The 13,449-nt window shown below is 38.1% G+C and overlaps 1 long non-coding RNA gene across 1 annotated transcript in view; it reads right to left on the bottom strand.

Annotated features, from left to right (window-relative positions):
- Positions 1 to 2,938: 2,938 nt before the first annotated feature.
- Positions 2,939 to 13,449, bottom strand: part of LOC132237138 (uncharacterized) — an 80,841-nt gene continuing 70,330 nt past the window's right edge. The window contains exon 2 of the long non-coding RNA XR_009453465.1: positions 2,939 to 3,041. This is a non-coding gene — a long non-coding RNA (uncharacterized LOC132237138). The remainder of the gene's footprint in view (positions 3,042 to 13,449) is intronic.

A 13,449-nucleotide genomic window follows, 5' to 3' on the forward strand; every position in this document is an offset into this window, starting at 1 on the left:
TGGGCTAACCAAATACTCCAGTGCAAAGAGAGTTGACTGTTTGTAAAGAATAATAATAATGGGTATACTAATAGCTACATAACATGTACTATTACACAAACTTAACACAAACCTGTCCTAATTTTCTGCAAAGAAGTTTTAGTGAGGAAACTAAAGCATCTTGTCTGTGATCACATGAGGCAGCTTGATAGATTTGCAGTGCTAGAAACAGTGCTAAGCATTTTACATACACTATAACTTTTATTCTTCATAATGCCTCTGAGAAGAAACTATAATTCTAATTTCATAGATAAAAAAACAGGGAGTTAGGAATAATTCTTATCCCAAATTTGTATTTAAAGTTGGACCAAAGAATCTCATCAGACACCACCTGGCTTCTCTCTTCTATGTGGCATCCAGCACATCTTGGATGATAGAGAATACGTATCAAGTTCTGCAAGGATGTCAATGTGGAAATGAATTATATAATTTCCAGGAAAACCTGGTTAAATAAACTGACTTTTGTCAAAAAAAAAAAAAATCATTGTCATCATTGGTAACAAACATCTGCCATTCCCAAAAAGAAGCCACCCAATTTTCATTAGTGACGCTGAGTTGTGACAATTCCTCATAGCTGGCAAGTTAATGGCTAGATTCAAAATACAGACTCAATAAGAGGAAGAGCAAAAGGAGGCAATCCTTGCGGCTTTGATGTAAAGCATGCATTAAAAAGGTAATTTATAAGAAAGGTAGACTGAATAAATTTGAGGATGAAATAACAAATGTTAAATTAGGCTTTAAAATTAAATTAAGGAAGTTTCAGAGTGACCAAATACAATTTTTTGTTTCTTCTTTTGTGTTAGCATTTGTTTTAGAATAGCCTGTCATTCATCTTTACTGGCTTCTGAAAATAAATATATTGAGTTAAAAAAACAACACAGCTTTAATAAAATACCCCTGTTCTTGATGCATGTGTGTCTCCATCCACAATGTTTTCTTCACAGGGTCCAAGAGCTAAAGAGCAATTTGGGGTTGTGGCCTTTCAGAGCCAGGCAAATTATCACTGTAATGGGGTCAGCAGAGGGCCAATTGCTTTTCCTGAATTAGCATGTGAAAGGAATGTGGGCAAATTAACTGTGTCCCACTAAACTCTACTTTACTTGCTATGAGGTGACATATTGCTAAAGCCAGATTGGTCTCCCAAAATGGAACTCTTCGGGGATCCTGTGCAGGTTCATTTCACTTTCTGGTCATTGGTCTGCATAATAATAAGACTCACAGGTATTTAGTACTCACTACATGCCAGGCTCTAGTGCTTTATAGCTCTTACTTTGTTCTCAAAATAAGCCTAGGAGATAATTGATTCATCAAGATGCATTACAGAACAAAAGGAACCAATCTAAGTATTTTAAGCAAGGTGGAATTTAATATAGGGAATTGGGTGTTTACAACATTGTTAGCCGGGCTGGAGGGATAAGTTCTAGACCCAATATCCAGAAGTAATTCCCAGAGAAATACAGAACTAGCCCACTAGGAGAGCAACTTTCATGAAGGGTACCGAAGCTTGTAAATTCACCAACATGTCCCAGAACAGGAAGCTGACTTCAAGAAGCTGCTTCTACAGCCACAGCCTTTGACACCCAGGAAGCTGGAGAAAGGATACTGGAACCCTGCTGAGAATAAAATCTCACATCTCCAGGATCTTTGCATGCCAGTGAAAAACTGGCCAAGTGAGATGCCAGGATGGCCTCATGTTTGCCTTCCAAATTTCAAACAAATCCATCTAAATGACAAGACCAAATCACATCCACACCCCTAGCTGCAAAGGGATTTGAGAAATGCAGATTTTTAGTTTTTCAACCTCTACAAGAGAGAAAGAATCCAAGGAGGGAGGTGGAATGTAAGATAAGCAAAGCAATCCACAGTGTTTATCCCATGTGCGTACTATATTACAATCCTCACGATCCCTTTAATAGATCAGGAAACAGAGGCACAGAGAATTAAGTAAATGGCCCAAGGTCACACCAAGGTGGTCTTGTCTAGAACCTGTGCCCTTCACCACAGGACTTTACTCGTTTCCTACAGCCAGGTTGTGGTCTCTTGTCCACATAGGCTAAAAGAAAATCCCAGCAGCATTGTTCACCAAGGTGAACATTCCAACAAGGTAAATCAGGAAAACACCAAAGCCATAGTATACTACTCTAGTCTTCATACCTTTATAATACTAACAAAAATCCACTTAACCAGCTACATCTAGCAAAACTCTCGAATTTTACTCTTTCAGAATCTCTGACTATTGATTCAGGTACTATGAGATGCTACTGAGAAGGTGTTTCAGCCTAGAGAACCAGGAATATCCAGGGATCCAATCCCAGATAAATCCCCATTAGTCACTAAATTTAAACCCAAATCTTAGAATTTACTACCAAAATGTGGGGAGGAGCCTCTTCCAGAGAGATGAAATCAGAGCTCCAGAAAACGATAGAAATGTCTTTCATTCCCTAGCCCCGAGCTGGTGTGGCAGAGACAATGCCAAGGGTTCACCAAGTCCATTTTACTGTCCTCTTGGGCCCCTTTGCAGCTAGGTTGGAGCTGTGTGAGTTCTGGGCAATGGAAGCTGGGAAGCAGTGATACACAGTACTTGCAGGCCTGGCCATCCCTTCTTGATGGCCACGCTGCGAGTTCGCACTGGTGGTGTCACAAGAGAGAAGGAGCCTGAGCTCCTTCTGAATGATCGCCAACCACATTAGACTGTGATGTGAGCACCCAATACATTTTTCTTGAATTGAGCCATAGAGGTCTGGATCTGTTTGTTGCAGCAGTTAGGCTGACTAATACAGCTGACCTGAACCTTCTGCTACATATCTTCTTAACAAAGGCAGGCCAGGTCAGATTTATAAGGGAGTATGAAAAAAAGGCATTACTCTCTGGATAGCCTCAATTTCATGACATTTTACGTACCTCTCATCAACATCAGACTCTTCATACAGAAGTTCATTCAAGAGTTGCCATCCCCTTTGCTTTGCCTCTGCTTCTCAGACCAGGCAAAGCTGGACACAGTCCTGGAGAAGAGGAAAAAAAAGAGCTAAATGGAGTCAGAGAGAAAGGGGACTCTACCTGAAATTGCTGGGCCTTTAAACTCCTTTGGTAGTTCCATCCCTGGAAAACAGTAGCCCCTTCCATTCACTGAAATCAGTTCACTGGGATCAGCCCTCTTCCGCCTGGGGTGGGAGCAAGCAGCATAGAAAGGACAGCAGGGAGAGGGGGGGTTTGTGCGGACTCTTCTGGGGACCAGTGGTGACCACTGAGACAGCCTGCACTGGTGAGGGCTCCTTCCTGTGCACTGAAAACAAGAAGAGGCTAAATCAGATTTCACCCCCCTAAGAAGAAAACCAAAGATCTTTAAGAGTACCATTTACATACGATAGCAAGTATGTTCATTGTAGACCACTTTTAGCTGTTCATTAGACCAAATCCCCTGGGGATCTTTTATGTCAATGCTTTGGAAATTAGTCCTTGTTACTTTATGTAATTAAAAACAATAAAGCTAAGTGCCTGTTCTACTCTTTTGTAATTTTAAACAGGGGCTCCCAACCTCAGGTCCTATCTCCAGGCCCCTCCATGGCCTCAGAGGTAATGATAGGAATCTATGCAATATTTTCATCATATCAGAAAACCTTAGAGAAACAGGACATTTAACTTAAAGCTGAATGAGCTAACCAAATCAAGTTTCTGTTTTTTGACTGAGATCACATCAGCTTAGTACAATAATTATCTCAGAGGATAATTGATTGATAATTATCTCATGCTAGTTGGACACTCAGAATAACAGTCATTTAATGTATTAGATTAATATAAATGGGTTAATGACTCAATTAGACTTTTATAAAGAACAACTTTTAAGAAATAAGCTCGCCGAAACCGGTTTGGCTCAGTGGATAGAGCGTCGGCCTGCGGACTGAAGGGTCCCGGGTTCGATTCCGGTCAGGGGCATGTACCTGGGTTGCGGGCAATTCCCCAGTGGGGGATGTGCAGGCGGCAGCTGATCGATGTTTCTCTCTCATCGATGTTTCTAGCTCTCTATCTCTCTCCCTTCCTCTCTGTAAAAAATCAATAAAATATATTTAAAAAGAAATAAGCTCCATGAAGAAGGCTATTCTTAGAAGTTTAGGAATCTAGCCAAAAAATGGAAACAACCCAAGTGTCTCTCAACTAATAAGTGGATAAATAAAATGTGGTATAACCATACAATGACATATTATTTAGCCATAAAAAGAATGAAGTACTTATACATATTACAACACGATGAGCCTCAAAAACCATAATACTTAGTGAAAGAAGCCAGTCATAAAAGAGCATATAATATATGATTCCATATATGTGAAATGTCCATTAGACACAAATCTGTAGAGACAGAAGTTGATTAGTGGTTACAGAGTGCTGAGATGGAGAATGAAGAGTGATTGTTAACAGATATGAGATTTCATTTTGGAATGATGAAAATTAGGTTATGGTGATTGCTGTACAACTCTGTATATATACTAAAAACCATTGAATTGTACATTTAAGCAGGTGAATTTTATGGTATGTAAATTGTGTTTTTGTAAGCTGTTAACCTTTTTCAGAATCATAAATTGAACTCCATAATTTTCCATTTGACTTGACCCCAAATTTGCCTGAATTCATGGAATCTTACAGCCTGGGAGTAAAGTTGAGTTCTGGAGAAACAAAAGCAAACAATAACTATGTCGTCTCTCAGAGGAAAATGCGAGAACTTCAGCCCTCTCTCCCCACTTGCCTTGAGTCCTCCCATATTCCCAGCAAGAAGCTGTGAGATAGACTGTGGCCCAGGAGGAGCTCTGTCCTCATACAGGACCCGGGCCTCAGACACACATTTATTTATTTATTTATTTGTTTAAAATTTATATTCATTGTTGAAAGTATTACAGATGTCCCCTTTTCTTCCCACATTGAGTTCCTCCACCCTGCTCCCACCCCCTCCCCAGGTTATGCATATTATATGTGGAATCTAATGAACAAATAAACTGATGAACAAAATAGACCCAGAGACATTGAAGCACACAACAGAAGCGCCTCTTCAATTCCATGCAGAGAGTAAGGCCGGTGGCCCTTCAACCACACCAAGGCCAGCCGTCCTTCTTGGCAGTTTCCCCCTTTCCCTTTGCTGCCAATTTTACCTGGCACCACATCTGCACACATGGCATGCTTTCCTTTTCCCCTTTGAGGCATTTAACAAATTTTTACCAATGTCATCAAAAAGCACAAAAGCATTCTCCTAATTAAATTGTAAGTCAATTGTGAAAATTTCAGAAAATATATAAAAGTAAAAGGAAGAAAATACAACTACCATCTAATAATAACCTTTGTTAACATTTTGGCATAGTTCTTTCTAATATGTAACATACATATGTATATACATATTTTTTACCCAGTTGATATCATACCGTAAATTCATTTTTGTAGATTATAGAATCATGTAACTAGTCTCCTTATTGTCACAAGCTGCTAAAATGCCTAGAATCAAAAGCACAAAGCTTACAACATTCATGTTCTGAAGAAAACTCACTCCTAGCTTAATTTTATGTTTTTCTATTCAGATTTCTTCTGTCCTACTTTTCATGTTTTTATTTCTATATTTAATCTTGTTTTATTATATGAATTCCTATAAACTACTTTAAAGGCTTTCCAAAGTCATTTTTTTCATCATAACCATTTTTAAGTGTACAGCTCAGTATTATTAAGTATATTCACACTAGAGGCCCGGTGCACAAAATTCAGGCCTAAACCAGCAGTCAGACATCCCTCTCGCAATCCGGATGCTGCATGCACCAGTGACCATACTTTTTATTCAGGTGAAAAGCATCTTGCTGTTGTATGGGCAGCTACATTTTTTTGCCCTGATTATAAAAAGTAGTACATAACATGATTCTTCTGAGACAGTAGTACCATTTTCCCCATCTTGTAGGTGGAAAAACTGAAGCAGAGAGAAATTAAGTAATTGGCTTTGTCACACAGTTATAAGTGTCAGAATCAGGGCTGACCACAAAATGTGCATGCCAGAGTCCATGTATGTCATCGCTGCATCATCCTGTTCTTTCAGTGTTAGGGTAGTCTTGCCAGGTTTTAATTTTTAAATTAAAGAGACTGTCCCCAATATATAGGGTAGGGTCCCTAGGCCTGGCCAGCGATCAGGGCCTATTTGTGGGGCAACCAGTGGGCAGGATGATTGGGGGCCCCCCTGCTGGCACCCACCTTGGCTGTCAGCCTGATGCAGCCCACTGGTTGCCTCCCTCTTGCGGGGAGAGGGGGGCAGATGCTCAACAGTGGAGCTGCCTCCAGTCAGGGGCAGCTCCTGCGTTGAGAGTGTGGTCAGTGAGTGTCATAGCGGCCAGTCATTCCACCATTCGGTCGATTTGCGTATACCATTTGTATACCATTTTTAAAGAAATGATTATTCGCATCTTTTGCCTATTTTTGTGTTTATGTTGTTGAGGTGTAGGAGTTCTTTATATATTCTGGATATTAACCACTTATCAGATATCTGATTTGTAAATAATTTTTACAAAATGGGTTGCCTTTTCATTCCAGTGATTTGTCCTATGGTACAAAGAAGTTTATAAGTTGGATGCAGTCCCATTTCTCTCTCTCTCTCTTTTTTTTTTTTATTGCTGGTGCTTTTGGTGTCATAATCAAAAAATCAAAAGCAAATCCAATGTCTTGAAGCTTTTTCTCTGTTTTTTGCTAGGAGTTTTATAGTTTGGGATCTTATGCTTAGAGGTTTAATTTATTTTGAGTTAATTTTGTATATGGTATATGACATAAGGGTTTAACTTCACTCATTTGCATGGGGATATTAAGTTTTCCCAGTACCATTTGTTAAAGAGACTGTTCTTTTCCCTTTGAATGGTCTTGGCATCCTTGTCAAACTTTATTTGTTCATATACAGAAGGATTTATGTCTGTCTTCATGCCAGTACCACACTGTTTTGATAGCTATAACTTTATAATATGTTTTGAAATCAGAATGTGTGATACCTCTACCTATGTTCTTTTTCAAGATTGTTTTGGTTATTTGGAGTCCATTGAGATTCCATAAAAATTTTAGGATGAATTTATTTCTATTTCTGCAAAAAAAAAAAAAAGCCATTGGGATTTTGATAGGGATAGCATTAATTCTGTAGATCACTTTGAGTAGTATTGACAACTTAATAATATTGTCTTCCAATCCATGAACACAATATGTCTTTCCATTTATTTACCCCTTCCTTAATGTCTTTCATCAGAGTTTTGTAGTTTTCAGTATATATGTCTTTCACCTCTTAGGTTTGGTCTATTCCTGAGTATTTTATTATTTTTGATCTTATTGTATTTGAAATTATTTTCTTAATTTCTTTTCAGACTATTTACTGTTAATGTATACAAACATAACTGATGTTTAAATGTTGATTTTTCTATCTTGAAACTTTCCTGAATTTGTTCACGAGTTCTAACAATTATTTTTGTTTAATCTTTAAGTTTTTAATGTATAATATAATTTCATCTTCAAATAAAGATAAGTTAATTTATTTGGATGCAATAAACAGTTTTTTAAATAGTAAATTATTTCCTGTTTTATTGAGGCATAATTGACATAAAATATTGTATTCATTACAGGTGTATAACATAATCATTTGATATATGTATACTAGTACTAGGTATACCGGTTAATAATGCCAGATTTTGCAATCAAAGAAAGCATGATAATTTCAAGAGAAACATCAAAAGTGCTTTATTTAAAGTAATGTCCACCGCTAGCTACACATTTCCCCCATCTTTCAGGTAATTTGTGGATATCGTCCCAATAGGACTTTTCTTGTTTTGAGGCAAACCATTCAGAGACCCAATTTTCCACTTCTTTGTATGTTTTGAAGGGCTGCTGAGAAAGTGTGTGTGCCATCGATCGGAACAAGTGGTGATCTGAAGGAGCAAGTTCTGGTGAATACAGCGGGTGGGTTAATATTTCCCAGGCAAGATGTTTTAATGTGTCTTTAACTGGTTTGGAAGTGTGTGATAGTGCGTCATCATGAAGCAAAATTACTTCTGGCACATTCTGGTCATTTCACAATCAAAGCGTGGTTCAAATTGATTATTTGTTGTCGGTAGCGATCAGTATTAACATTTCACCTGGTTTTAGAAGCTCGTAATACACCACACCTTCCGGATCCCACCAAACGCAGAGCATTGTCTTCTTTCCAAAGTGATTTGGCCTTGCAGTTGATGATGATGGCTGACCTGGATCAACCCATGATTTTGTGCATTTGGGATTCTCAAAATAAATCCACTTTTCATCGCCAGTCACAATTCGATGCAAAAAAGTCTTTCTTTCGTGCCATTGAAGCAACATTTTACTGATGACTTTTCAGTTTTCCATTTGTCTTTCATTCAGTTGATGTGGCACCCATTTTCCTCCCTTTAAAATCTTTTCCATTGCTTGTAAATGATCAGAAATTGTTTGCTGAGCAACGTTTAATCTTTCTGTAAGTTGTTTTTGAGTTTGACACGCATCTTCATCCAATAATGGTAGTAATTGTTGGTCTTCAAACTTTTTTGGTTGACCTGGACGTTCTTTGTCTTTCACATCAAAATCATCACTTTTAAAGCGTTTAAACCAGTGTTCACAAGTATCTTGAGATGGAGCATGTTCACCATAAGCTTCCCGAAGTATACGATAGCTTTTTCTTCGAAATAAAGTAATGAATTAAAACTTCCCGCAAATGCTATTTTTTTTTGGCACAAAATTTGACATTTTTAAGCGTAAAAATATCTGATGTTAACACCTTCAGCAAATTTGATATATGAAGTTTTGAAGTTTGTTGTCAATACAACAAAATAGCATACATATCAAATGGCATATATATCAACATATATGTAACTCCATCTATTGAAAAAAAAACACCACATTATTAACTGGTACACCTAGTATACTGTGAAATGTATTTACTAAAGTAAGTTTAGTTAACATACATAACTTCATATACTTAGAATTCTTTTTCTTTAGATGAAAACTTTAAAAATTTACTCTCTTTTTTTTTTTTTTTTAAATTTTGCCGAAACCGGTTTGGCTCAGTGGATGGAGCGTCGGCCTGCGGACTGAAAGGTCCCAGGTTCGATTCCGGTCAAGGGCATGTACCTGGGTTGCGGGCACATCCCCAGTGGGAGGTGTGCAGGAGGCGGCTGATCGATGTTTCTCTCTCATCGATGTTTCTAACTCTCTATCTCTCTCCCTTCCTCTCTGTAAAAAATCAATAAAATACCATCAAGAGAATTTCCTACATCGTTAAAATACTTGTAAACATGGTTTTAAATCATTGTATATTACTCCATCATTTAGATGTACTGTAATTTACAAGACAATTCCTCATTCCTTTGTTGTTGAACATTTAGGTTGTTTTAAATTTGCATTATGATGAACAATATTCCAAAGCATATTTTTTTCATCATGTTTAAGAATATATATATATAAAATAGATTCCTAGAGCTGGCTCCACTAAGCTAAAGAGTATGGATACTAAGGCTTTGACACTTTTTTTTTTAATTTGGAAAAGCATAACTTTTTAAAAAATATTGATTGAACATAATTTGTGATATGTCATATCTATCTTCTGAATATTTACATTATATCTTACATGTTTAGATGGCTTGAACTATACCTTATATGTAGCTTTAAATACACAAATAGTAAATGAATTTTATTTTTTATAACATTGAGCTCTTTTGTTAACTTTAAAATTAATTTCCCAATTCTGCTCCTGCTCCTCCTTTTGGGGATGCTCAACAACCAATACCCAAAAGTGGATTTTGAGAGGCCAGGATGGGGTGGGGAGCCTATTTTGGGATATACTAAGTAGGAAGCAATCATGGGGCCTTTTTTAGACAAAGCTTTTAAGGACAGAGGATGAGACTGAGAGTCATTTTCTGAGGAAATACAGGAAAGCCTGACGGTCCTGAAGTATATTGGTCTTAGAGTGCAGACCTGTGGTTTAAATGAGGCTAGTATCCCAGCTGGGGGGTGATTGGCGAGGCAGGAGATTTGGGGTGGTCACAATGATTGGGAGGGTACCTGGCATCCAGGGAGCAGGGTGAGAAATGCTAGAGACATTGCATGGCTTGAAATTATTTCCTACAATAATTTTCCAGCCCCTAAAGTCAATATATCTCCCACCAGCACACACTGGGCTAGTTTTATGTTGATGCATGTAGACTCCAAGGGCTACCCTGTATTCTGTCCCTTTAACCATTAAGGGCCATTGAAATGTGGACATTCAGTGAGTGAATACCTTTAAAGTCCCTAAATGTGGACCATTGAGTGCTGAAGCGCTTTAAAAGTGTACACGCCAATACTCATGGGTTGAGAATAAAAAGAGAAAATTTATATCTATTAAAAACCTCTTATTATACCACAACTTTGTATATTAGTTTCCTGTGGCTGCTATAACAAATTATCACCAACTGGGTGGCTTAAAACAGGACTTTATTCCCTCCCAGTTCTAGAGGCCAGGCATCTGAGATCAAGATGCCAGTATTCAAAAGGGCCACATTCCCTCCAAAGACTTGATCATTCCCTGCCTCTTCCTGTTTCTGATAGCTGCAGACACTCCTTGACTGTGGCTACTGGCCTCCAAACTCTGCCCTCAATGACTTTCTCCTCTTCTGTCAGTCTATAGTCCCTTTACCTCAATATATATATATATATACACACACACACACACACACACACACACACACACACACACACACATTTTTTTATTGAGAGGAAGGGAGAAACATCAATGATGAGAGGGAATCAATGATCAGCTGCCTCCTACACACCCCACACTGGGGATGGAGCCCATAACCCAGGCATGTGCCCTGATCTGGAACCCAACAGTGACCTCCTGGTTCATAGGTCGACGCTCAACCACTGAGCCATGCCAACTGGGCCCTCTGCCTCACTCTTATAAGGACACTTCTCATTGGATTTAGGGCCCACTTGGCCAAACCAGGATGATCTCCTCATCTCAAGATTCTTAATTTAATTATATAACCAAAGGGTTGTTTTTTTCCCAAATAAGGGAACATTCACAGACTCTGGGGATTGGGACATGCATATATTTGGCGTGGGGATGGGGGTGAGTGCACACCATTCAGCCACTACACTTTACTTCCAGAATCTTGTCCCATTTTACACTAATCTTGCCCAATCTTGTGACAGGGGCATCAGTATCCCTTGTTTACAAGTGAAGAAATGGAAATTTAGAAAAAAATAAGTAGTTGGCTGAAGTGTCCTGATGCGTTCCAGGGCTAAGATTCACTGCGAGGCTCCCCGAGGCCTGGATTCAGCATTGAGAAGCTCTGCTCTGTGCTGGGCAGTTACATGGCATTGTCCTCCCCAATGCAGACGCCCGCTTTAGACAGCAGTGCTCACAGGTGACCTGGTACACTCTGCTGGTCTCAACCTAAAGGAAGTAAACATTCTCTTTGGTAAAAGAGCATTCAGCCTAATACAAGAAAACATGTAGTCAAGCCATTAAACGTGCCCGTTTCACTATCAATTATAAATAGGTACCAGCCTAACCTAAATGTAGATAATCATGCAATGTTCCAAAGTGCCTTTTTCCATTTCCTTAGCCCCTGAAAAAAAAGTCTCTTTTTTTCCTTTTTAGCTCAGTCTAATTTATTCTCTCAACATTTGTTGAGTACCTGCTATAATTTATGGCATAACCTCTCTTAAAATCTTTTTTCCCCTATTGTGGACATTTTTATTTTAGATACATTTGAACTCACAAAAAATAAAAAGGTATAAATATATTCTAGCATTCTCTACATCCTGGATTAGTTTTTGAGCTGAATATACTGAGTATTTGCTTTTTGTTTTACTCTTTTCTTTTGCTTAAATTTAAGAAGAATTAAGTAGCATCGAGATTTTACATAACTGTAATTGGCTACTTCTAAAAATGTATTTTTTTAAAAATAAAGCTTTTTTCACAATTCGGATTTAGGAGGGCCAGGGGTGTACTCTCAGTCAGACCCAGCAAAGCAATTATGAAATAAAGGGTGTATCATGCTGCTTTTCAAAGATAGCTCATCCTTCTACCCAGGACGCCTTTTCAACAGATATATATTACTGTGTCTCAAGAGTGACACATCTCACATAGTTTGAAAAGTTGATAGTTTAGAATCATAGCACCTTTTAGGGACGGGATAGATTTCTTGATAATCTTGTGTGTTTAAGGCAATAATATCTTTAAGAACCCCCCCCAACCCCCCCCCCCCCACACACACACACAAATAACATCTTATCACTGATTGGGGAAATTTAATGGAAATGCAGAAATTAAAACGACATTAATATGGTCACATTGCAGAGGATCTGAAGAAGAGACTCATGTTTAGATGCTTTAAAATGTAAATAGTGCCAGCAGGGGACAAAGCCTCGCTTCACATAATGGGTTTTAGATAAATAAGTAGGAGAAATTTGCACTAATTCTATAGGGGCATAATTAAAAATAATTAGGAAAAATACCCCACATATTTTATAAAATAACTCCAAGAAAACAGACAGAGATGGATTTTGCATTTTCAGAAAATGGTGAGCATGTAGCACAGGGTTGGGATCTGAAGTCCCCAGTGATGCAAGCTTCCTTCCTTGTGTATATACACGCCAATTTACTTGGAAAAAAGTAAAGAGAAAAAAATACAAAAGACTGTCTCCAGGAAAGAGGAGTTACATGCTTAATGACTTGCTGGCAACCATCAATAAGTATGCTAGTTAAAGCAACTGAAGAATGTAATATACATACTGCATATTCAGGAAAATACTAAAAGGGATAGAGGTAGATAGATAGATAGATAGATAGATAGATAGATAGATAGATGATAGATAGATAGATGATAACCTATGGTGAAATAAAAAAGTAGGCAGAATGACCATCACTCTGGTTTTTGCTACAGTAACAAATAATGGCCAAATCTCAACGCATCTACAAACATTTATTTCTTGCTCACATTACATGAAGGCTATAGGTCAACTGCGCTTGTGCTGAGCATGGCTGGGCTCTATGAATCTTATTCTGGGACCCAGGCCGAAGCAGCAGCCCATTATTTGGGGCATGCAATACTCATCTTTAACAATTTCAGTGTGTTTATTATCTATGTTCAAGTTGTGTGTTTCTTCTGTGGTCATGATTTTTGTGTTCTTGATGTTCAAATGCAGTCCTGCTTCGGCACTTTCTTCTTGAATTTCAACCGAAGTTGTTTTAAAACATTGCTGCTTTCTGCCAGTAAGATGGTGTCACTTACCTATCTTAATATTTATTGATATTTCTTCCCCTAATTTTCACTCCTCCTTTCTCTGAGTTAAGCCCTGTTTTTTGTATGCAATGTAGCATACTTCTCATCAGCTCACAGATTAAACAAATAGAGGGATAAAATG

Source organism: Myotis daubentonii, chromosome 6, assembly GCF_963259705.1.
Source record: "Myotis daubentonii chromosome 6, mMyoDau2.1, whole genome shotgun sequence".
NCBI classification, from domain to species: Eukaryota; Metazoa; Chordata; class Mammalia; order Chiroptera; family Vespertilionidae; genus Myotis; species Myotis daubentonii.